At 33.8% G+C, this 26,294-nt stretch overlaps 1 protein-coding gene across 2 annotated transcripts in view; it reads right to left on the bottom strand.

The window, feature by feature from the left end:
- Positions 1-26,294, bottom strand: part of mtd (TLD domain-containing protein mustard) — a 916,705-nt gene that overhangs the window by 746,743 nt on the left and 143,668 nt on the right. The gene's annotated exons all lie outside the window — the stretch shown is intronic.

The raw sequence follows: 26,294 nt of genomic DNA, 5'->3' as shown, positions 1-26,294 counted from the left end.
TATCATGCAGGGTATCTGTTAAAAACTTTAACATCACACCATCTTTTTATTAGAAGGCGGATGAATTGTACATTGAATTTTCTTTAAAATTCCCATTTAAAATAAAAAATAATCAAACACCAGATTGCAACATCGCCAAAAATAGAACAATGCCGAAGATTTTGCAGGTATGCAAATTAATCGTTTTGTATGAATGAACATTGGCCCACAAGATGTCATTACAGAGACAGGGCAAACTTTGAAATATATTCGATTGACAATCAAAAACATTTTTGGTGGAGCCATGATTATATTGTCAGACTGTTCCTTATTTAAGTAATAATACTAATTCCCCAAAAAACTGCTGCAGACGAACTAAACTGCATGCCTAACATCATATAATTTGTGGCGGCTTGTAAAGACGCTCCAATTGACAAATAACATGCGAGTGTTTTTGCAACAAGATCAAAGTGCAATTGTGTTTTCAAAGTAGTTGTTAGATATTGCAAATGATAAAGTCGCTATTGACACCTCGACCGGATTCATTTCATTACCAAGAGAGTTTGTTACTCAACAGACTCGAAAGAAGAGCTTATTGAACTTTGATGCATTATTTAATTGTAAGGCGGTACGAAGTTCGGCGGAAGAGCTAGAAACATAATCAAACAGCCCCAATTTTAATCTTTTAATCGCCTTTACCTGACTGTCCGTGGTTGGCAGGCAAAATTACAATAATTTCTTAGAAAAACCGAAGGCAAATTTTGTCCGGAGTCGTTGTGAAGAGGTTCCGTTGTTCGGAGGTGTCTATTTACCCACAAGTGAAATGTTCGGTGACCAAAAAACTGTCCGTTCAGCAGAGGTTTTCGTTGTGGAGAGGTGTCCGTTAACAAAGTTTTACTGTATTTTAATTTTTTTATCCCCGACTTATTTGAGAGGGAGGATAAGTCAATTGTTATTACTGAAGTAATCACAGAACTTTTTCTGCAAAAATCCAAATGGCCCCTCTGACATCTAAATTTGGTCGTTTTTTCAGATCCGCCCTGGTCTAATTATCTACATTAATTTTGAAGAAATTTACTCCATAAGGGGCGAGTACCATTTTTATGCACTGCCGTAAACAACTTATTTAATAATGCTTTAATTGCTTAATCTTATGCATTAATATAGGGAAATTGTTTAAATCATATATACAGTCATACATTTTTTAAAATAATATTGAAGGCCTATATTTCATGTAGTTAAAATGCAAATTTAAGATATCGAAGAAAGGAAATCTAGCACCATGCTGAAAAAAAAATATGTATCTACAGGAACTAAATATAATCTGAATTTCAGATACACATCAGTGAACAAAAATGCAGACTGCTGCGCTATACATCTACCAGTTAAGGAAAAATTTAATTAATATTTCTTAATGTTCATTCCAATTGGGTAAATAAACACATAAAATGGTGTGAACGACATCGTTTGGCACTGAGAACTTGTCTTTCGATTTCCTCATAACACTTTAAAAGAATCAACCTTCATAAATATGCTATAAAATCAACATAATTGGTTATAATGATTGCACCTACTATGCATAACTGCAAATGAAAAGGTAGTAAACTCTTGTAAGTTTACAACTGTGATTTTAAGACGATGAAGTATTAGTAATTAATTTTATTGCGTTCTTAAATTTAAAATGTACAAGAAAACATTAAAAATTATAGAGAGGTAAAAATAACATAGCACTAAAGTACTGGTGTTGCCAATAGGTGACAAAGTTCTTTATAATTTTTTAATTACAGATCATCATCGACATAATTAATAATGTTCCTAAAGTAAAGTCTTCTTCGCCATATAGTCCGTTCCATTAACAACTGTTGCCAGTTTGTCGCACTAACTTTCCTAACATCCTCATCCACACCATAAGGTACTATTACCGTCTAGCTAGAATGTTCAAAAATGGCACATTTTCAACAATTTTTTTTTGTATCTTATCTATTATATATGACAATCAAACTTTTTTTCATATTATTAAGTATATCACTTTTGAAGATTACAAAAAATTTTTTCGAGAAGTATTTTAAAAAGAGTACCCTTAAGTGATAGTTTGTCAGAAAAATTTAAAATTCTTAAAAAGCAAATAAAATGGCACACTAAAACACGAAAACGGATTCAGGGAGATTTACCAGATGAAAATTCCCTTTATTTGGATAAGGACCATAAAAAAACTCAATGGAACACATACACTCCTTCATTTTATTCACGATCATTCCTTTACAGATCTTTGATTTTTTTTTCAATGAAGAGCTTTTAACAAATATTGTAAAGGAGATAGTTCGTTATACTATTCAAAAAGGTACTACTTTAGAATTTGGAGTAGACGAGTTTATTTATAAAGCCTTTATAGAGATTTTACTAGTTAGTGGTACAACACTAATCCAAGAAGACGTGTGTACTGGGAAGAATCTGATGACGTTAAAAATGTACTGATTTCAAGTAGCATGCGTCGTGACAGATTTGAAACCATTACAAGATTCCTCCATTTTAACGATAACCTAAATATAGATCGTTCAGGCAAAACATACAAAATTTCTCTGTACTTTGAAAGTCTCCGCAAATAATTTACTGAATACACTGTATGGGAAACCAAATCTAGCGTGGATAAGGCCATGATCCCATGGGTTTCATGGTATGAAAAAATTGTTCTGAAGGTATTGTATGTTCTTGAGGTATTTTAGTAATTACTATTTTAATGGGAATAAACCACAATTAAAGGTTAAAGTAAGTTTATTGACGTTTCAATTTCCACTTCGAAAATCTTTCTCAAAATACAAACATTAATTTTTGTATTTTGAACGATTCCCGAAGTGGAAATTGAAACGTCAATAAACTTACTTTAACCTTCAATTGTGGCTTATTCCCATTAAAATAGTAATAATATATAACAGGCAAGCCCATACGCTTGGGATATAAACCGTGGTGTTGGAATCAGAAATCTGGTTAACTGATAGATTTTAATATTAATCAAGGAGCCAAGGGAAAATCCAATGAATACAAAAAGAATTTGGCTTTGGAGGTGGAATAATATTGCAGTTTGCTCAACTTATTCCTAAAATTCAATACGATAGGGTTATGCGTCATTGCTTATATGCTGATACTTATTTCACCTCTATGAAACTAATTGATTTTTTAACATCGAATGGAATAGGTTATGTAGGAACCATACGATCAAATAGAACAGAAAAGTGTCCATTCAGTGAAACTTTAAAAAAAAATCCATACATGGAATTTACGAAAATTGGTACAAGAAAAATAAGGTACTTTTATGTAGGTGGAATGACAGCAGCATAGTTACGTTGGCATCGAATTACCATAAAACGACGCCAGTTTATCAAGCGACAAGATCAAAACAAATATAAGATCCAAGAAATGATATTGGTCTTTATTTATCTGGGGTCTTGATGTCTCCATACAAAATGCTTGGTTAATTTACCGTAGAATGAGACGCATTATCCCTGAACAATCCGAAATGGATTTGCTGCAGTTTCGTCGAAATGTAGCCAAAGCCTTGTTGACGATGTTCAGAACTCCTCCAAGAAGACCTGGTCCATCTCAATCTTCCATAAACAACATTACACAAGATGTTCGATTCGACAACATCAGCCATCTTATTTCTACAAAAGAAAAACGAACTCAATGAGTCCTTTGTCACTCAACAACCAATAAAAAATGTATTAAATATGTAAGGTTGCCTTATATGAAAAATTTATTAAATTTCATAGTAATACACAATATTTTTTTTTATATTATTTAAATGCCAGTTTATTTTAAACACTTTTATATAATTTAATAAAACATTCCAAACAACGTATTTTTATTTTTTTACACCTTAACTGCCCAGTGTTGCGTTTTCACAACAGCCAATTATCAAAAAAATGAAGTTTTCCATTTTTTAAACATATATTTTTGTTAATTTTGTGACTTATAGAGCATAAATTTTTCAAAATTAAAAAAAAAACAGGTCTCATGATTCTTGTCATTTTTTGTGGTTCTCGATCCCCTGATATGTCCCCTTGATTTAATTGTGTCGATCATCCTGGGACATTCTTTTGATGAATTTGCTGTGTTAGATGTATTCTTGTCGTTATTTGTCCTCTTTCTGCTTCAGTTTCTTTCTCTGTTAAATGTCATCCTAGGTTTTGTTTTTTGATTCAAGGCTTTTTTCTATGCGATGTAGGGTCATTTTCGAATTTCATTGCGGTATGCTTTATTTATTTTTGTTGTTAATAAATACCATTTGTATTTGAATATGACAGGAAAAAAACTAACTAATCAAAAATAATATACAATTTATATTTACATAATATTTATACATTTGTAATTGGAATTATATGTAGAATAGAAATCGCTAGATCAGTCTTTAATAGAATGCGCAAACTCTTTTGCAATCGTGATATCAATATAAAGTTACGAATACGAATGCTGCGGTGTTATGTCTTTTCTACCCTGTTGTATGGAGTAGAGGCTTGGACACTAAAACAGTTGACCACAAAAAACATCGAAGCTTTCGAGATGTGGTGCTATAGGCGCATTCTCAGAATATCATGGATGGACCGCGTCACTAACACGCAAGTACTCCAAACTTTAGACAAAAGATGCGAAATTCTAAATGAGATAAAAACTAGAAAGATGGAATACTTGGGGCACATTGTGAGAGGTGAAAAGTACGAACTTTTAAGAAATATCATGCAGGGCAAAATTAAGGGCAAAAGAAGTGTGGGAAGAAGAAAAATATCGTGGCTTCGTAATCTACGTGAATGGTTCGGGTGTAGTTCGATTGAACTTTTTAGGCGCGCTGCTAACAAAGTCGCAGTGGCCATGATGATTTCCAATCTCCGCTAGGAGTGGCACGAGAAGAAGAAGAATTGGAATTATATTTTTTCCCTTTTAAGAGCATTTTCCCCTTAAGGGAGCTGTTATACGAGCGCTAATGCCTTCGCGTTAATAACGCGGAGAACAAGGCGTATAATTTCCATGTTATACGTGACTGTAGTTGCGTCACATTGAGATCACTTTATCCGCGTTGTCAGCGTTACGTATAACTTGATGCGCGTTGTATTAACTGCTGTGAATGCTTGCCGTCGGGATAACGCGGAGTCGCCGATGGCAATTTCGTTCGTATAATTTACTCCAAGGTAGTGCCATTGTCCGGTTAGACCGACGCTAACGCGACGACATTAGAGCTCGTATAACAGGGCCCTAAGTTACATTTGAATGTGCGGCCAGCATAAAAAATTTGATTTTGAAAATGGCCCGGCGTCCGAAAAAGGTTGCCGACGCCTGGTCTATAATATTTCATAAAATGACTTTTCGATCGGTTTATAATATTTTTCTAACAGGAAATTTAGCATCAATATCCCTTTCACGTGGTTACACTTTGTAAAACTTTTATCTGGTTCGTGATGTCGACTATAGATATAATATAATTATAAACAATGTCATTATGTATCCGTGTATCTACATTCAAAATTATTGATACCGACAAACACAGATTGAAAATTGGTGCTGGTTAAATCAAAATGGAAACCGATTTCTAAATACGAAAATTTGCTCTATCTGAAATATAACAAAAAAGAAAAATGTCATTATGATTTTTACCTATCCGAACTAAATTTTTATCAGTATTTATATAAAAGCAACCAACGGCACAATTCCAAAAGTAAAGTGGAGAGTAAGTAGAACCTAAATCCAAAAATATTAATAAAATTCGGTGGTAACACGGAAAATTACACGGTATCGCACGGTATTTCACGTTCATTTACTGGCCTAATAATTCTGAAAGTATTTTGTTACTACATTAAATGGGAAGTTTAATTGATAATATATTATACTTGAAGTTTCAAATTAATAATAGAGAAGGTCCTTTAAATATTATAAAAACTACCGAAAACATCTTCAAAACAACAAAATAGAAGTTAAAATAGATGGACCACTTAGAAGAACCTATCGAAATAGACAGCGGAATAAGACAAGGGGACTCATTGAGCATCATGCTATCCAATTTAATCATGGATGAAATCATCAAAAGCGTTAACAAAGGAAGAGACTATAGAATGGGAAACAAAGAAATAAAAGACTGTTACGCAGACGACGCAATATTGATAGCCCAAGATGAAGATAGTCTGCAAAAACTGGTCCACAGATTTAGCATAAGAAAGAACTTAATATATACATACAATATATACAATATATACATACAATATATACATACATCGGAGGGAAGCAATGTACAGAGGTATGGAATTTTATACAATCAGTAAAAAATACAGGAAAAGACAAAGCACACATACACACCATAAAACCAAGACAATGGAAAGATCACTATGAAAGCTTGCTGACAGAGACAAGACAAGAATACCTAGCGAACTCCCCAACACAGTCAGTACATATACAAGGAGAGGAAGCGAGGGTAGACATCGAAACAGTAAGGAAGGCTGTAATGACCCTAAAGAATGGTAAATCCGCTGGACCTGAGGGAATCTATGCTGAAATGCTTAAGAATGGAACTCATAAACTATTTGAAATATTAACTTATGTGATCAATCAGTGTCTAAATGGACACCCAGTACCAGAACAATGGAGAACGGCATACATGTCCTCAATACACAAAAAGGGGGACAAAAGGAATTGTAATAATTATAGAGGCATATCGGTAACCAGCACCCTGAGCAGACTATATGGACGAATTTTGAGAAATATGATCGAGGAAGAATATAAGCACAATGAAGAGGAAGAACAAAGCGAGTTCCGTGCAGGAAGATCGTGCACCGATAACGTATTTTGTCTTAAACAAATAATAGAAAAAAGATCGGCTAAGAATCTAGAAACTCATATTACTTTTGTAGACCTGCAAAAAGCATATGACAACATCCCCTTAACAACACTGTGGACAACGTTGAAAAGATCTAACATCAACCACACATTGATAAATGCTGTACAAGAACTATATAGAGACTCTAAGGCACAGATAAAAACAGGAAAATATCTAACGGAAGAATTCCTGGTTACAAAAGGCTTGCGACAGGGATGCTGTATCTCACCAACCTTATTCAAGATATATGTTGCAGCGGCATTGGAAAGATGGAAAGAAAGGTACATAGGATGGGTATAGCGCTTAGCAATGAATGTATATATACACTCCAGTTTGCTGATGACCAGGTAGTGCTAGCGACCGACAGGGAAGACATGCAGTACATGCTAAGAAAACTGATAGAAGAATATAACGGCTGGGGAATGAATGTCAATACAACAAAAAACAAATATCTTTGTATTGGAAACGAGTCAGATAACATAGACCTCGAAAACGGACAACATATTTCCTGCTGTCAGAGCTATGACTACTTGGGTGTTGCCTTTGACAATACAGGAACTGATATACGGGAAATAGAAAAACGAATCACTCAAGCAAAGAAAGTCTTAGGATGTCTCAATAGTATACTGTGGAGTAAAGAGATAACGAAAGGAAGGAAATTTAATATATATGAGACCATGATTAAAACTACTCTTCTTTATGGCGCTGAAACATGGAGAATTAGTGAAAAGAACAAAAAGCGAATAGAAGCAGTAGAGATGGATGCAATGAGAAGATCTTTAGGTATTTCCAGACGAGACCGAATCAGAAATGATGTAATAAAACAACGTATGGGAATAGAAGGAAATATAACTCAAGATATAGAGAAGAAACAATTAAGGTGGTATGGGCATGTTCAACGGATGCCAGCATCAAGACTCCCCAAAAAAGTAATAGAATGGCAACCGATAGGTCGACGGAAAAGAGGAAGACCCAGATTAGAATGGCAACACGGCGTAAACAAGTCCATGAGCGAAAGAAATTTAACAACAAACGACTGCGAAGATAGGAAGAGATGGCTATATATATATATATATATATATATATATATATATATATATATATATATATATATATAAGAACTTAATATGACAATCTCATCTCAGAAAACTAAAACAATAGTAGTCAGCAAATAACCAACCAGATATAAAATAAAAATTGATGGCATCAGTATTGAACAAGTAATTGAAATGAAATACCTGGGAATTACACTGTCCAGCTATGTAAACCTGGACAAAGAAGTGAGAAATCAAGTACAAAAAGCAAATAGACTGGCAGAATGCCTTAATAACACAATATGGCGAAACAGACACATTAACACTGAGATGAAGTCAAGAATTTATAAAGCCAGTGTAAGACCAATAACGACATATTCCCCAGAAATAAGACTAAACACAGCCACAACGCAAAGGCTCTTGAAAACGGAAGAGATGAGAGTACTGAGAAGAATTACAGGAAATACGCTGAGAGATCGAAAGAGAAGAAAAGACATTAGAAGAAAATCTAACGTACAGTGTATAAATGAATGGACACAAAATAGAAAATAAGAATGGAATAACCACATAGGCAGTATGGAGGAGACCCGCGTCATCAAAATAGCAAGAGATAAGTCACCAATCGGCAGAAGAAGTATCGGACGACCGCGCAAAAGTTGAAGTGACAACCTTCCATAGAGGTATTAATCCGCCAATGAACAAGCAGGATTTCTTATAAAGAGGAAGAAGAAGAATTCCACCTGGGAAATGAAGCGGAAATCGAAACGTCAAATGTCACGAATTTGAAAATAAAATTGGGATTTATTCCAATTAAATACAGTGGTTTTACTGGCTGTTGTATTTTTTATGTCACACAATATCCAATTTATTTTTATAATATACTGAAAATTTGATTTGTAAATTTTCGTTTTTTTTTTTATAAAATATCTATGGTATATTTAAACCAGATGCTGCCTTCTGATGGCGTGATACTAAAAACTGTTAAGTTGACTCCTGCTACAATAAAAAACATTTATAGATAAACAAATAATCTTGCAAAAAAGAGGTATGCCTGTGTTCGGTGTTTGAATTACAGTAAACTGCTATTAGATATGACCGCATATGGTGTACTGGTATTCATATGTTTTTTAACCTTGCGAGAAAACAAACGAATTGATTAATAGTGATTACGATTATTGTTGTTGTAACATGTGACATTATATATTTAGCACGTTTCGGTTCGAGTTTCAGTGCGAATTTAATGATTTTGTTTTCGCAAATTACTTCACAGAATGAATGCACGCTATATGGCATGTTTTGTTTGTAATTTTAGTTTTATGACTTTTGTCTATGTTCCATTTATACGAGGCTCAATTCTTAGCTATGAAGACACTATGTATATACATCGTACTTTAAATCCCAAAGTTCAAACTTACTTTTAAGTTGCATAAAAACATCAGCATCTTCATAATCATCATATCTGTTTGGGTATGTTTCCCAATGGATTTTTAAACACATATTACTTTTTTTCGTGTTTATTCAATTTTTTATGAATTAAAATAGATTACACAAATATAACTAACATTAAAATGCTGGAGTGTATTAGAATAAAATTGTATTGTCCTTATGTGTGGAAGTCTCTTTTTACACTGCCACCTGACCCCTCTTACATGTGTCGATTTTTTAGCAGTCATCTTCCTCGTCTTGGTGGCGCCCTTAACTGCCGCGAAGAATCCAGCGTCGGGTTCGCAGTTCTGCGGCCTACCCACGTTTTAAAATAAAATAAATAAATATAGTTAGGACGGAGTCTTAACAATATCATTCAGGCTTCTGCGTCCAAAGTTGAACATAAGCCTCCCCTAATTTCTTCCAGTTATGTTGTAGCACATTAATTTCTCTTGAATTACTTTAAAACTTTTTACGAGACTGTATTTTCAGTTAACTCTTTCTAAAAATTATTATTTTTATCGCTTCGAATACGTCAAGTGTGTGCACTTAAAAACTCCCCCTTTTGTGAGAGAACCACTTTAAATAAGATTTCAGGACCTAAGAAATGTTTCTCATAAAAAAGTTATAAAAACAGTCGAACGACTTGATTTTGGCTCAGTTCATTTTTTGACTCCCAATCAATATGCATTCAGACGTTGATATTTTCGTTGCTTAAAGTTTTGTTTACTCACATATTATAATATGGTAAGGATCATTTGCTTTTTTAATTAATTGCACTGTTAAAAGATTTTTTTCGTATATTTATAGTGTTCCACAGGCAACTCACATCCTGTCATATTTCCTGTCATATATTCTGTAATTATTTCTCATAATATCCCTCATATATTTTCTGCGGCCAATTCCCAGCGATTCTTTTGACGTCGTCTGTCCATCGTGAAGATGTCTACATCTGGTTCTTTTATCAGCTCTCCACACTGTAATTTTTTGGGTCCATCGCCCGTCACTCATTCTGGCCACATGGCCCGCCCAGTTCCACTTCAGCCATGTTATGCACTCTATGACATCTGTGACGCTTAACCTTCTTGTTATTTCTTTATTTTTTACTCTGTTTAAAAGTGTTTCGTCGCCGTACGTCATGACTGAAAGCTCATATTCGATTTTTTTTCTGACGTACTCCTCGCAACTTCGTCGACAAGGTCCGAAGATCCCCGTTGCTCAAAATAGTATAGTACAATATTGTCAGCTTCCTCTGCCTCTTGGTTAGTTACTCTTTTAATTGATACTGTCTCATCATTTTCTTCGTCTTGACTCTGATTTTCTGATGGATCAAGTTGTGTGACGTGCCAGGCTGATTCAAAACTAGTTCGACAATATATCGTCGTTGCTGAGGAGTTTATACCTGGCTCATCTTTGTTACACTGTGTCCACATCCTAACTTTGGTTTATCTACAACCATCTAGCGTTATTATTTTATGAAAAGCTCTTTTGAAAGTCTTCTCCGTAAGTCCAATCCATATATTTGCCACTGTAAAACTAGCATCTTTGATGGTGAACGATTTCGACAACTTCATAAAATCAACTTCTTTATTATAAATTATCTTCGTTAGAGGCGTTTTATTGTCTTAATAACATCCCGATCCATTGATTGACCAATTGATGTAATATTGGTTGGAAAATGATGAACAAAAAAATTCCATCATCAGATCTTAGGGCTGCCTCAATGGGATGAGCATCAGTATTATCAAGAAGAAGCTTATTTTATGGTAACTTTTCCTTCTTCGAATAAGACTTTACACTTCATGAATAAATTGTTTATGGAAACAATCTTGAAAGATGTCACAAGTTATCCAGGCAGCTTGCTGGTTATAACGGTGAACTGGAAAAAACTTTGTTTTTAAAAAGGTGAGAATTTTTTACCTTGCAAACTCAGTCAGTTTCAGTCTATAACTGTCCGACGCATTGACACAACACAGCACTGTTTTCCGGTATTTACTTTGTTATACCCCGGTGCACTCAGATCATTAATTGCAGCTAAAGTTTTTGTAGATATTGCTAGACAGTATAACCCTGTTTCGTCAGTATTATAAATTTGAGAAAGTTGTAGATTATTTTCTGCAATTTTGGTCTTAGTCAGCATTAAGCTTTTATCTTTGAATGGTAAGCTTACGAATCCCGTGACGTTTTTTGAATCGATGTAATCAACTACAGGATGCACTTAAAGGTTCTTTGATTTTCAAGTGTTCGTAAAAAATCTTTGCTTGCTTAGCACACATTGGCCCAGAGATTGGTACGCCATCCGATCTTTTCTGCAGAAACCACTCCATCAAGTTGTTGCAAAGAGTCAGACTGAGATATGAAATTTAAATATATATATATATATATATATATATATATATATATATATATATATATATATATATATATATATATATATATATATATATTACACTCGAACGTACCACCATAACTGTACCATAAGTTTGAAGCTATTTTTCTTCCGACCCGTTGATTGAATGTCGGTGATTTTTTTTCAAATTATAAATCTATTTCTAAGGAATTACTGTACCAATATTTTTCGATTAAGTATTTCGTGAAACTACTACTCGCCACTACATTTGAAACTTGCTTTACGTTTGGGTAAGATTTTGAAGACAAGTTTACTATAAATACAAGATGATGATACAAGTTACCCAACAGACGATTATATACATGGCGTTCGCCCGCAGATACATCGGAGAAAGTAGTCAGGAACCAGATAGACTACATTGTGCTCAATGAAAGATACCGTAATGCTATTAAAGCCGTGAAAGCATATCCTGGATCATCACTTATCGCCAAGATTACACTCACCCTTAAAGATATTAAAAGACATCAAATAATCCCTACAATAGACACAAGAAAACTTAATAACTTAATAATAAAACTTAATAACACCAATGATATTGACGAGTACTGGGATCGACTAAAACATTGTTTACTGGAACCCTGTAAAGAAATACTAAAGACTTCCGCAATAAGAAAAGAAGAATGGATGAATGACGAGATACTCAATATGATGGAACAACGGAGACAATTTAAAAACAAAGACAACAATAAATACAGAGAGATAAACGACGAGATCAGGAAGATGATAAAGCAGGCAAAAGAAAAATACTTTGAAGAGAAATGCAAAGAGATCGAAGACCTTCAAAATAAATATGATCTGTTTAACCTACACAAGAAAGTTAAAGAACTGGCAGGACTAAGAAAACAAAATCCAACTCGTGCAATTCTGGATAGACACGGGACTACTATAATACATACGGACGAGAAAATACAAAGATGGGCAGAATATATCGACGAATTGTTCGATGATGAAAGAGGACATCTGGAGCACATAGAACTTACGTCAGAAGAAATAGGTCCATATATTACAAAAGAAGAAATATTACACGCATTAAAAACAATGAAGAGTGGGAAAAGCCCTGGACCTGACATGCTTCCTATAGAAATCCTAAAAATTCTAGATGAGAAGCACATTGATGTTTTAGTGACACTCTTGAACCAAATTTATAGTTCAGGCGTATTACCCAAAGAGTGGTTAACGTCGATTTTTATTTGTCTCCCCAAAAAGAAAAACGCAAGAGAATGCAGCGATTACCGCACCATTAGCTTGATGTCTCATGTGCTAAAGTTACTACTAAAAGTCATCCATAACCGAATATATCACAAACTGGACATAGACGTTAATGATACACAATTTGGTTTTCGTAAAGGCCTAGGAACGCGTGAAGCTCTTTTTTCACTTAATATACTGATACAAAGATGCCTGGACGTCAATCAAGATATATACGTATGTTTTATTGACTATAATAAAGCATTCGATAAAGTACGACATAAACAATTAATGAATGTCCTGAAATCAAAGAAGATTTACTACAACGACTTCAGGATCATATCAAATTTATACTACAAACAGCGAGCAAAAGTACGTGTTAACGAACAGCTGTCAGAAGAAATTGAAATTAGATGTGGAGTAAGACAGGGATGCGTATTGTCGCCAATTCTTTTCAATGCCTACTCCGAAGAGGTCCTGAAAAAAGCTCTTGAGGGTGAAACAGCTGGAATAAAGGTAAATGGAGTTCCCATTAACAACATTAGATATGCGGACGACACTGTGATCTTAGCCGAAAATATTGAAGATCTTCAGAGACTGGTGACCAGAATAGCGGAGTATGGAAAAGAGTATGGTCTAACAATGAATGTCAAGAAGACGAAATTTATGAGAATATCGAAAACTCAAAGAAATAACGTGAATCTTCTAATAAACGGAATCAACGGCGAACAAGTGGACAAAAATGCATATCTGGGAACAATGATTAACTCCACAAATGATTATACTCAGGAGATCAAAATCAGAATAGAAAAGGCTAGAGCAGATTTCAACAAAATGAGAAGAGTGCTATGTACAAGGGATTTAAAATTGGAACTAAGAGTTAGGTTGGCGAGGTGCTATGTTTTTTTGACTTTATTTTATGAAATGGAATCTTGGACCTTGAATGCGACATCAATGAAAAAACTGGAATCATTCGAGCTGTGGGTGTATAGAAGAATTCTGAAAATATCGTGGGACAGAACACATCACAAACAAAGAGATTCTGAGAAGGATGAATAAAGAAATAGAAGTTTTAAATATAATTAAAACAAGAAAATTGGAATATCTCAGACATATTACACGTGGAGAGAAATACACCTTGCTCCAACTGATTATGCAGGGAAAGATCCAAGGAAAGAGAAGCATAGGAAGGCGTAGAAGAGCAGCCGTCTCAAAAGTCCGAATAGCTATGATGATTGCCGACCTCCGCCGCGGAGATGGCACTTGAAGAAGAAGATACAAGTTTAACTTGAACTTTATTATCATCTTCTCTTCTACGAGCTGTGGCAATGCTAGATACTTAATTTTATTGGTTGTTTATTTTCTATTTCTCCTCCTATTACAGTACACTGTTTGCCTTCTACATATCTATAAGGACATTATTTCTAACTGCGCTTATATCTCCATAATTTTAGCACTAATTTTGACTCATTTTTATATAACATAACATCATCTTTCTTTTACTATTAAAACAATGCCTTTCTTAACCCTTTAAAATAATTGCCTCAGCATTCCGCAAACTTCATATCAGATAAATTTTGTCGAATCTCTGTTGAAATATCCTTGTATAACTTAATTACTGCGCCTTGTAAAGAAGTTTAGCGAGGTTTAAAAATAAAGCAGAAATGTTAAAAGCTTTAAAACACCCATTTGGCAGAAATTAATTTAGGTCATTGGGTCATAAAATTTTTATGTCTTGAAGTTAATCGTCTTGCCTTTTAAAAATGATTTTTTCGGGGTTTAATTATATAGAAACATTTACTTTTTAAATTAAAGAGAAATAAATCTAAACATGGATTTCCGTGTGTTTTCCTAAAATATCCAGATATTACTATTTTATTTACATTTTTATTTAAAGATAAAAAACTTAGACATTAGAAAGGTGAAAAGAAAGTCGAAACGCATAAGCAAATCTATAAGATACATAAAAAAGAATGGCCAAAAAGTATATAATAACAGAAGAAGATTAAAAAAGAGTGACTTAATGAAGTATCCAAGACAGAAAGAGGACAGCATGAAAAAAATTACACTGGCTTTACAAAAATGGAAAAGAAAACTGAAATGACAAAATCAGAAAAAAAAACAAGAGAAAGATGACTATTTTACAGGGTGATCAACTTTTGTGACTAAGTCAGTTATATCTGTTATTATCAGCAAAAAACAAAAACAGTTATTTACAAATGAACACGCCCTAATCTTCGATCAGTTTATTCAAAAAATTGGCGCATGATAGATAGCGCATACGCCAAAATTTTAAATAGAAACTAATTTAATTCTAAGAAATAATTAACAGCAGCTGATGTATAAATAACTCATGTTTGTCATATGCATTTTATGAATATCCTATGGTGCCACACTACCCAATATAGTTCTTAAATGAAGAACACCCAAATGTGGTTGTTAATAGCGAATATGTATCCATACCTATATAACCTGTAACATTTTTTTAGGGAACATTTTCATTCGCTTTTCGTTCTTCCAGAAATCTTTAGTATTCCATGAAATACTTACATTTCAAGGGCTCCCAGTCATCTCATACAACTCATAGGTACTCTAAAGTTCACGACTACAATTAAAAAAAGGGAAATAAAATCAGGGATCATGAGTTCGAACACGGCCGGGAGAACGGAGAATTAAAAAAAAATCTTTGCCGCATCGGTATTCACTCAAGGTAAATTACCCAATACCGAATACTGGTATTCACCCAAGGTGAATACTAAATACCCATTCAGTCGTTCGGATATACTGATTGATTCTTTATAAAGATAACTTTACTTAGTAAACAGGCATTTAGTCAATACACACACTACACTTTAGCCTTATACCATCTGTGAAAGCTGTATTACTAATGGTTTCAGCCACAAAATAAAATAAATGAAATTTAAAAACCTATATTTTCTTGAATATCGTTCATTCAAGCATTGGCAAGAAACTTGATAAGCACATTAAGTAGACACAATTCGGGTTTAGAAACGACATGGGTACCGAAGAAATATTGATCAGTTTACTTACAAACTCTGATAAAAAGACCACGTGATATTTCTCATTATCTTCACTTTCCACTTTTTCTCATGCATTTCCAATCTCGACACATTTATTTCTTTATCGAAGTTTCTCATAGTCATCGCTTTTCTGTTAGTTTCCCAGTTTGTTTTTTATCTGTACTACTTTCTTCTCCCCGGGGGTTCCCAATTCCAGTGGCTTTTTCTCGATTCGGACCACGTGTCTATTTTCCACGTCCTCTATAATTGTGATTTTGGCTCGTATTTCGTGTATGCGTTCGTTTATAAATATCTCTAGTTTGGATATTCTACATGATCTTCGGCATACATCCATCTCTATAATGTTCAGTATTTTTTTGTTAGATTCTGTCTGCAAGTTTAATATTACAGAATGTGATACTGATTCCAATTAAGTTGTAAATAATTTTTTCTACCTTTCCTTATATCTATGTGCCACCATATATTGTTTCATCTGCTTAATACTTGTTCCAGAAATGAACATATCATTTTAAAATATAAAATAAAAATATAATTCTTTACACTTTTCTTAGTGTAGAATAAGTAAAATATTCACTAATATCAAGTTGCTCGGGATAGCCGACTTGTTGGCGCCACCACAGCCTCTTAAATAGTTTTCACACCTAAATACAAGAGGGGTAATCTACACTTTTACGCACCAAGTATTTTTTATTAGTTCGTTGTCACACGCCCTTGAGGCAAGTGCATTTTAAAAACACTCTCAATTCATATATAAAATATTTCTCTACGCCGAAATCGGGCATTTTTTCTCATAAATACGGTTTTCTCTTTTACGTGTGATAAAGAAAGAATTATTTGATATTGTACTGTCAGCTACGGTCGTTTTGAACCTGTTTACTCTAAAAATAGTTAATTATAAGTCGATAAACTAAAGGTGATTTTATTTCTCTGGAGTTATATTTGCTCACATTAACAATCCTTATCCTTCAACGGTCACTGAAGAACCAAACCTATGGAGATACATCCACTCACAAGTCCTTTGAAGTAAGGCTTGGAATCAAAAGATTTCCAACCCTCTCATATAGGGAGCCAGTTACAAGGCTCCCACAAATTCGTGGTCCTATCGAGCACAGATTATTTGATGAAACAGGACTGAAGAAAGAAAAGGATTACACACGCCGGAGAGCAACAGGAAGAAAGAATAATGGTTTCTCGTCCCTAGAAGAAAGATTGCACAAGTTGACCTTCGTTCAAGATTAGACACGTGTGTTTTGTGAAAAGTGCGTTATGTGCTGGTAAGCGACAGCGGTAATTAAATTGGATACTTGAAAAGCATTTGGTGAGGTTAAAACTCTTTCTATATATTTCTATAGTCACTGCATGCACACATTTATATTTGGTAGATATTTCTCTCGACTTTTATTTGTTTATTAATATTTATATTAACTAATGGCTTTGATTTGACAACAGATCTTTCTTCTCAATATCGCTAAAGATAGCTGACAATTATTTATTATACAGATTGTCTCACAGCCCGCTCTCAAGAAAAATATTTATTTATCACTAGTAAAAATACTCTATTAAAATTAAAATCGCGTCTTAGTTGAAAAAGACATTTACACTAAACAAAATCATTCACTCTTATTTCTCGCTCAGCATATATTTGCAAATAAATTCACTTTAAATAAAAAATGGAAGCTTTAAAGAAAAAGCGCAAATCACTTAAAGCATCAATTACACGTATCTCAGAATGGTTTATAGCCAATAAAGACACAGAAAACGAAATACTTGATTTTGAAAATAGGAAAGAAAAACTTTTTAATTTTTTCACACAATATGAACAAATTCAATTAGAAATCGAACAGACTGATGACAGTGACGAACAATCAGCTGATCGAGCAAATGTTGAAGAAAAATACTTCAACACACTCAAAGGTTTGTAAAGAAAAATAATAGAATTAAATTTAACAGAAAATAAAGCACCTAGCTCAAATAATGCTGTTTCCAGTGCGAGGCTGCCTGAAATTAGCATGAAAACCTTTACCGGCAATTTCTCAGAATTCAATGAATTTTTTCAACTATTTGAAACTCTGATCACAAACAATTCAAGTTTAAATAATATACAAAAGTTTATATATTTAAAATCCTTCCTCAAAGGAGAACCTTTAAACTTAATTAGCAGTATCGAAGTAGTAGATGCAAATTTTGCTATCGCTATAAAAACCTTAAAAGAAAGATATGATGACAAATCACGAGTGATTAGTACTCTTATAAAAAAGCTGTTAAAGTCTCAATCTCTAGTTAAATGCACTCCTCAGGTACTAAGAGATTTTCTTGTACACACGAAGCAAACGCTTCAAGCTCTTAGTAATCTCGAAGTTCCAATTGAACATTGGGACCTCCTTTTAATAGAAATATTTTTAGAAAAAATAGATTTCGCTTCTCACAAGGCTTTTGAATATGAAGTAGGTTCTAAGAATGTTCCAACACTCAAACAATTTTTTGAATTTCTTGAAAAAAGATGTAATGTTTTAGAGAAACTTAATTACACTGAAACTCAGTCAAAGTTTAATAATAAAGTCACTCAAAAAACTGCTCATATTTCCACTATAAATAATAATAAATCTAGCTATGAAAATTGCATATTTTGTAAACAAACTGGTCATAAAATATATCAGTGTAACTTATTTCAAGACACAAATTCTCGAGAAAGGTTTAATTTTGTAAAGCAAGCACAGCTTTGCAGAAACTGTTTTGGCACTAAGCATTTTACTGATAAATGCATCTCTAAATACACATGTAAAATTTGCAATAAAAAGCACAATACACTTCTGCATGAAGAAAATAATTTTTCTCACACTCATGAAAATAATTTATTTTCTCCCACTCGAAGCAATCAAAGTGCTTCAAATTCACATGATGGTAATCAAAGTCACGCCAATAGGCAACAATCACGCTTTAATGCACCACAAACCTCTCAATCCTCCGCAAGTATACAGGGTGATTCACAAACTCGCCATAGTGCACCACATATCTCTCAAAGTCATTTTCATGTTCCTCAAAGGAGTAATAATGCCCAAGTTACTCAAAGAATTAATTCTCCACATTCATATAATGAATCACCAAACACTTCTACTCACTTAAGCACTCAGACAAATGAATATTGTCTACTCTCAGACACACAAAGTCAAAATTCATCTTGCATCTCTTCTCTCTCCACTTTCAATCCAAAAAACGAAGTTTTGCTAGCCACAGCGCTGGTAACAATTTACTCTAAAAGTGGACAACCGGTACACGCAAGATGTCTTCTCGATAATGGATCTCAATCGAGCTTTGCAACAAAAGATTTAGTAAATAAACTAAATTACTCTACCACTAATAAAATATTACAAATTTCCACAATCTCTCAAAATTGTTCCATCTCAAATGAAATGGTAAACATTGAATTTTTCCCATATAAAAACAATGATATGAAATTTGAAGTATCATGTGCAGTTTTGGATAATATTACGTGTAAAACTCAGGTACCTCTAGATCGTAGCAAAATAAAAATACCAGCTGGCATAAAGCTCAGTGATCCCTCTTACTCCTCCCCAGGGAGAATCGATCTCTTATTAGGTGCAGAAATTTACTGTGATCAATTAAAGGATGGTTTAATTCATATTGGAGCAGGTCTTCCAGTGCTTCAAAACACTCATTTAGGATATGTCATGTTCGGTAACTTATCTACACAAGTTTCATCTAAGAAAAAGATGCACTCTCACTCAAACTGTAACTATTCACACTCGAATCATATTTCTTTATTTGTTCAATCTCACACTGAAGAAGAAAATATAAATAATCTTCTCCAAAGGTTTTGGGACATTGAAGAAGTTCCCGAAATAACGCATTTAAGTCCTGATGATGAAAAGGCTGAGAAAATATTTAAAGCCACAACACAAATCCTACCGAATGGACAGTTCCAAGTAGATTTACCCCTATGCACGCCTAATGAAAATAATAAATTGGGCGACTCTTTCCAAATGGCGCGAAGGCGATTTCTAAATTTGGAAAACAAATTCTCAAAAAATGATTCTCTTTACAAACAATATAAATCTTTTATAGATGAGTATGTTGAATTAGGACATGCAAAATATGTTCCGTTGTCTCTGCAGAATGTACACTCAGAAAACAAATATTTCTTGCCTCACCACAGTGTAGAAAAAGACACTTCTCTCACAACTCGTTTGCGCGTAGTTTTTGACGCATCCATGAAAACCACTTCTGGTTTTAGCCTTAATGATATTATGTTAAAGGGTTATACCACACAACCAGAACTATTTGACACTTTAGTCAACTTTAGACTCTTCAAGTATGTATTCACATCTGATATAAAAAAGATGTTTAGACAAATCAGAATAAACCCCAACCAAACTTTCTTATTAAATATATTGTGGCGCAACTCTCCCTCGGAGCCGTTAAAATGTATACAATTGGAAACGGTTACCTATGGAACGAAACCAGCTACCTTCCTTAGCACACGATGTTTAATTGAACTCGCAAACATGCATAAGGAAGAATATCCTCTCGCTCATGATATGCTCATTAATTTTTGCTATATTGATGACATACTATATGGTACAAATAGTATTGAAACACTCACACTTGCGCATGAGCAAATCACTGCACTGCTAAAAAGGGCAGGCATATCTCTTCACAAATGGTGTTCAAATTCACCACAATTTTTAGAAAATATTTCACAATTTTCAACTGACTCCACGTATGTCATATCTCCAGAAAATCATTCTAATAAAATATTAGGTCTTTGTTGGGACTCTAAATTAGATAGTTTCTCTATTTCAGTACCAGAAATCGAAATAAAAGATTCCTACACTAAGAGACAAGTGCTCTCGATAATCGCAAGTTTTTTCGACCCCAAGGGATTAATTAATCCAGTAATGAATGAAAGTTTAGACTCTACACTCTTAAATGAATGGTTAAATTTTCTCAAACATATTTCAGCACTAAAACATTTAAAAATTCACAGACCTTTTTTTATTGAAAATTATATATGTAGTATACAAATACATGCATTTTCCGACGCTAGTGAAAAGGCATACGCCAGCTGCATATATATTAGAGTTACTTATAGCTCAAGAAATGTCTCTTCCACACTCATCAGCTCTAAAAGTACGGTAGCTCCAATAAAAACATTAACTTTACCTAAGTTAGAACTTATGGGCGCTGTTTTATGCAGCAAACTCACTAAAAGAATAGTTGAAATTCCAAATAATAAATTAACTCAAATAGACTCAATAAACTGCTGGACGGACTCAGAAATCGTACTTGCTTGGTTAGGCTCACATAGCTCGAGATGGTCACAGTTTGTTGCAAATAGAGTTTCTGAAATACAAGGAAACCCACAATTTAAGTGGCGATATATAAAGTCAAAACAAAACCCCGCAGATATTGCGTCAAGAGGCATGTCTGCTCCTGAACTTCTAAACTCAAAATTTTGGTTTCAAGGTCCCTCATTTCTACTTAATTATGACTTAGATTTAACTTCTTATGATTCAAAACCAAATGTAAGTAAAATACCCGAGGAAAAGAAAATAGTTCATCTAGCACAAGAAAGTCCAATAAGTTTCATTGAAAATTTATCTCTCAAATTTTCAAACTTCTCAAAACTACAACGCAGTATCACACTTATTCTCAGGTACATTCACAATTTCAAGTTTTCAAATGAAAAATATGTTGGACCCTTCTCTGTTTCAGAATTAAAAAATGCTGAAAATTTAATAATAAAACTTTTGCAAAAGGCACACTTTTTTCGAGAATTTTCTTGTCTTAAAAATAAGGAGATAATTTCAAATAGAACAATTTTAAAACTCAACCCATTCATAGATAATCAGCAAATGATTCGTGTAGGTGGTCGTCTAAGGTACTCAGACGTCCCATATGAACAGAAGTACCCATTACTTCTACCCTCTCATAATCACATAGTAAAATTAATGCTGCATAGAGAACATATAAGATTATGTCATGCAGGCCCTCAAAATACTCTTTCCAATTTTCGTTTAAGATATTGGTGTCTAAATGGTCTCAAAGAAACTAAAAGGATAATTAATAAGTGTCACGATTGTTTTAAATTTAAAGCAAAGACAGCCACACAGTTAATGGCTGATTTACCACGGGAACGTTCATGTTTCTCCCCTCCATTTACCAATGTTGGTCTAGACTTTGGTGGTCCATTTCTTATAAAAAGCTCCAATTTAAGAAAGGCTCCAAAAATAAAATCCTACATAGCGTTGTTCGTATGTATGGTTACTCGTGCAGTGCACATCGAATTAGTCACAGGTCTCTCTACCGAAAGTTTCTTACTTGCTTTAAAAAGATTCATCAGTAGGAGAGGCTGTCCACAAATTATCTACTCAGATAACGCTACTAATTTTCTAGGAGCTAGAAATCAGTTGAGGGAAGTTGCACTATTTCTTAAACAAAAGGAAACCTCTGAGTCCATATTCAATTTTCTCTCCTCTTCTGAAATCCAATGGAAATTTATTGTAGCCCATTCTCCGCATCATGGAGGAATTTGGGAGGCAGCCATAAAAAGTGCCAAATATCACATTTTAAGGCTTTTAGGCAATACCACTTTAACTTTTGAAGCCTTTAGCACAGTTCTCGCACAAATAGAAGCAGTACTAAACTCACGCCCTCTTTGTGCTATGTCAAATGATCCAAATGACTTTAACACATTGTCTCCAGGACATTTCCTAATAGGAAAACCAATTACGTCATTTCCTGAAGAGATAGTGACGGAAATACCTGACAATAAATTAACAATTTGGCAAAACTACATGAAGATTCAGCAATCATTTGCCAAACGCTGGAAAATTGATTACCTTAATCAACTTCAGAATCGCCCCAAGTGGTTAACACCACAGAAGAATCTTGAAGTTAACGACTTAGTTCTATTAAAGGAAGATAAAGTTCCACCCCTACACTGGCCATTGGCAAGAATTGTTGAATTGTTTACTGGTAAGGACGATAAGGTCCGTAGTGTTAAAATAAAGACTAGAGATGGATATTTTAACAGACCCATTACAAAACTCTGTCCTCTTCCTGTGGACAAAGTAGAAAATTAAAATTTTAAATTTTGTCACATTTATATGTATTACTCTAGTTTAGGAATAGTTATTTCTTAAATTACATTTAAGTTAAGTTTGCTTACTTTCTCAAATCACTCTTTCTTTCGTTTTGAAGTAAATACTTTAACGCGGGCAGTCTATGTTCCAGAAATGAACATATCATTTTAAAATATAAAATAAAAATATAATTCTTTACACTTTTCTTAGTGTAGAATAAGTAAAATATTCACTAATATCAAGTTGCTCGGGATAGCCGACTTGTTGGCGCCACCACAGCCTCTTAAATAGTTTTCACACCTAAATACAAGAGGGGTAATCTACACTTTTACGCACCAAGTATTTTTTATTAGTTCGTTGTCACACGCCCTTGAGGCAAGTGCATTTTAAAAACACTCTCAATTCATATATAAAATATTTCTCTACGCCGAAATCGGGCATTTTTTCTCATAAATACGGTTTTCTCTTTTACGTGTGATAAAGAAAGAATTATTTGATATTGTACTGTCAGCTACGGTCGTTTTGAACCTGTTTACTCTAAAAATAGTTAATTATAAGTCGATAAACTAAAGGTGATTTTATTTCTCTGGAGTTATATTTGCTCACATTAACAATCCTTATCCTTCAACGGTCACTGAAGAACCAAACCTATGGAGATACATCCACTCACAAGTCCTTTGAAGTAAGGCTTGGAATCAAAAGATTTCCAACCCTCGAATATAGGGAGCCAGTTATAAGGCTCCCCTCAATACTATTGTTCCGGGTCTTATTTTCTCCTTGAATTCCTATGTATGCGTTTTTTCTTTATTTAATATTTCTCCGAGGTGTCTATAGTTCTCATATATTCTATTTTTTCGTTTCTGTCATCTCTTAAATTCATATCTATTGTTTCTTCCCCTATTATTTTTTATCGAATAGAAAAGAAAAGACTTTTGTGGACTCTGTACTCTGAGGTATCTGTAGTACTCGTAACGTATGAACTTAAGTGTGGACTTAAGACAAAATGCTGAAGCAAAGAGAAAGTTAAGTTTAGCATTACCAACGAGGCCATTAGAGATAGATTAAATGCCACATACATGTTAACTGATAGGATAGAAAGGAAGAGACTTAAGTGGTTTGGACATCTACGGATGGCAGAAAGTAGATGGCCCAGTAGAGTGGTTACATGGAATCCATCAGGAAGATGTAAAAGGTGAAGACTAAGGTTGTCCTGGAGTGCAAATGTCATGAAGGCATTGGAGGGCAGAAGAAAAAAAATTACTCAAAAATTGGTTTTATATTTCAGCCCATCGTCCATATGGGATATTTCCCATTTGGCTCCTTTCGTTCGAGACTAGGTGTTTGTTGTCTTTTCTGATGTTGTTTATAAAATGTAATGTCCCTCCTAGATATGTTTGCACTACTTACTTGCATTTTTCGGTTGTTGTTGAATGTTTCGGTTTCTTCCATTATATTATTTTGTTGAGTGTATGTATTTTTCTTTCATACTCCTATTTATATACTTCTGTTTTTGTACATAGTTTTAGGCCTGACGTGAAATGGGTTTAATTTTTTTCCTGAGTCTTTTCTCTGATTTCTTGTATCCACCATAACTTCTTATTTATCTTAATTTAAGTAATTGCTTAATTCTCCTAATGCTTCCCTTGTAGCAATGTGTATCGTTCCTTTAATATGATAGTTTATGTCCTCGCAAGTTTTGCGTTTAGTCTTTTCTGATAACTTGTATTTAACTAGTTCAATAACTTCTATTTTTTCTCTTTCCTCGTATTTTTTTCTCTTCGTTGGTTTTAATGTGATAAAAATATCGTTTGGCTTTGGGATGTTACCTCAAAGAAAGGTTTATCACGTTCACTAACACAAAGTTTTACAACTCCACAATTCCAAGTATACAAATTTGACCGTTCTAAATAAATAATTCAACAAAGATTTTCACTTACCGAGATTAAGCGACCGGGTCGAGCTTATTAAAATTTTAAGCGAAGAAACCACTGTTGCTCCTAATGAGAAGCAAGGGACATTTTTGAGCGACCTTATTTTATATTTGTGAAAGGGTATTTCTGGAACGCAGGACAAAACCCGTCCCGGGAATTCGTCCTTCTTTCTTTATAGGTTAGTCGATGAAGAGTGTCAACATGGAAAATATACGAGCAGACTTTTGGTAAATCTGCTGGTAGTTTTTGGGAGTGAAATGATTTAACTTTGTTAAAACACAAGTACTGTTATAGTGATAAGATAAGTTTTATATATTATTTCAACAACAGTTTATTATTCTGCTTTCATAATTTATCGACTTTTGTTACACTAATAAAATATGGCTGGATGTTTTTGATAATCTTTACCTTTATTCCAATATTTATATTTTTGTCAGTTTGATGATAATGTTCAAGATATATACAGGGAGTTTCATTAGTAATTGAAAATATAACTGTAGATTCCTTAAATTCCTAGGCACAAAATATTAAGCTTGAACCCAAATCACTTAATAAAATGTGGCTGCTTACTGAGTTACAGTATGTTTTATTTAAACATTTAAAAACTATTTGCACCCAGTACTTTAAAACTATTTGACATATCCTTGACATATTTATCAGGAAGTGTAGGTACTGTACACCCTACTAAATTATGTTATGTTAAATAAACGTTCCTGGCTACTACCAGAGGCCTACGACAGGAGAAAGTGAACGTCTCAAATTCTACGCCACTGGCGCAATTGTTATTTTAGCACAATTTTCGATTCTCCGTCTCCGATCCTCTCTGTGTAAATAATATACTCTTCATTTGTAACGTTAAAGTTATTATTTTTAACTTCAAATATGAATATGTTGGTGTTTTTGGGTTATAGAATTGCATTTGTTACGCAAATAAAATTTTAACCGCTGTTAAAAAAGCATTGTTGATGATAAATAAAAAAAATCAAAATCGTAATTTTATTTAAAAAAAAAATTTACTGACAATCCTAAATTTACAAATAAAGGAGTATTTAACTGGAGAAACCGCTACAGTTGGGATATTGAAAATCCCCATCTTTTTCGAGAGTCACATTTTACACGTGAATTTAAGATTATTGTACGGTGTGGTATATTTGGAAATAGTTTGTTGGGTCCTTATGAATTACCAGCAAATTAGAATGGTAACTCGTATTTACAGTTTCTACAAACTAAACTTGAAGATTTGCCACTTAATCAAAGAATAGATATGTGGTTCATGCAGAATGGAGCTCCTCCCTATTCTCCTTTAATAGCACGGAACTAGCTAGAT

This window comes from Diabrotica undecimpunctata, chromosome 8 (genome assembly GCF_040954645.1).
Source record: "Diabrotica undecimpunctata isolate CICGRU chromosome 8, icDiaUnde3, whole genome shotgun sequence".
Lineage (NCBI taxonomy): Eukaryota > Metazoa > Arthropoda > Insecta > Coleoptera > Chrysomelidae > Diabrotica > Diabrotica undecimpunctata.
This window is presented reverse-complemented; position numbering and strand designations above follow the sequence as displayed.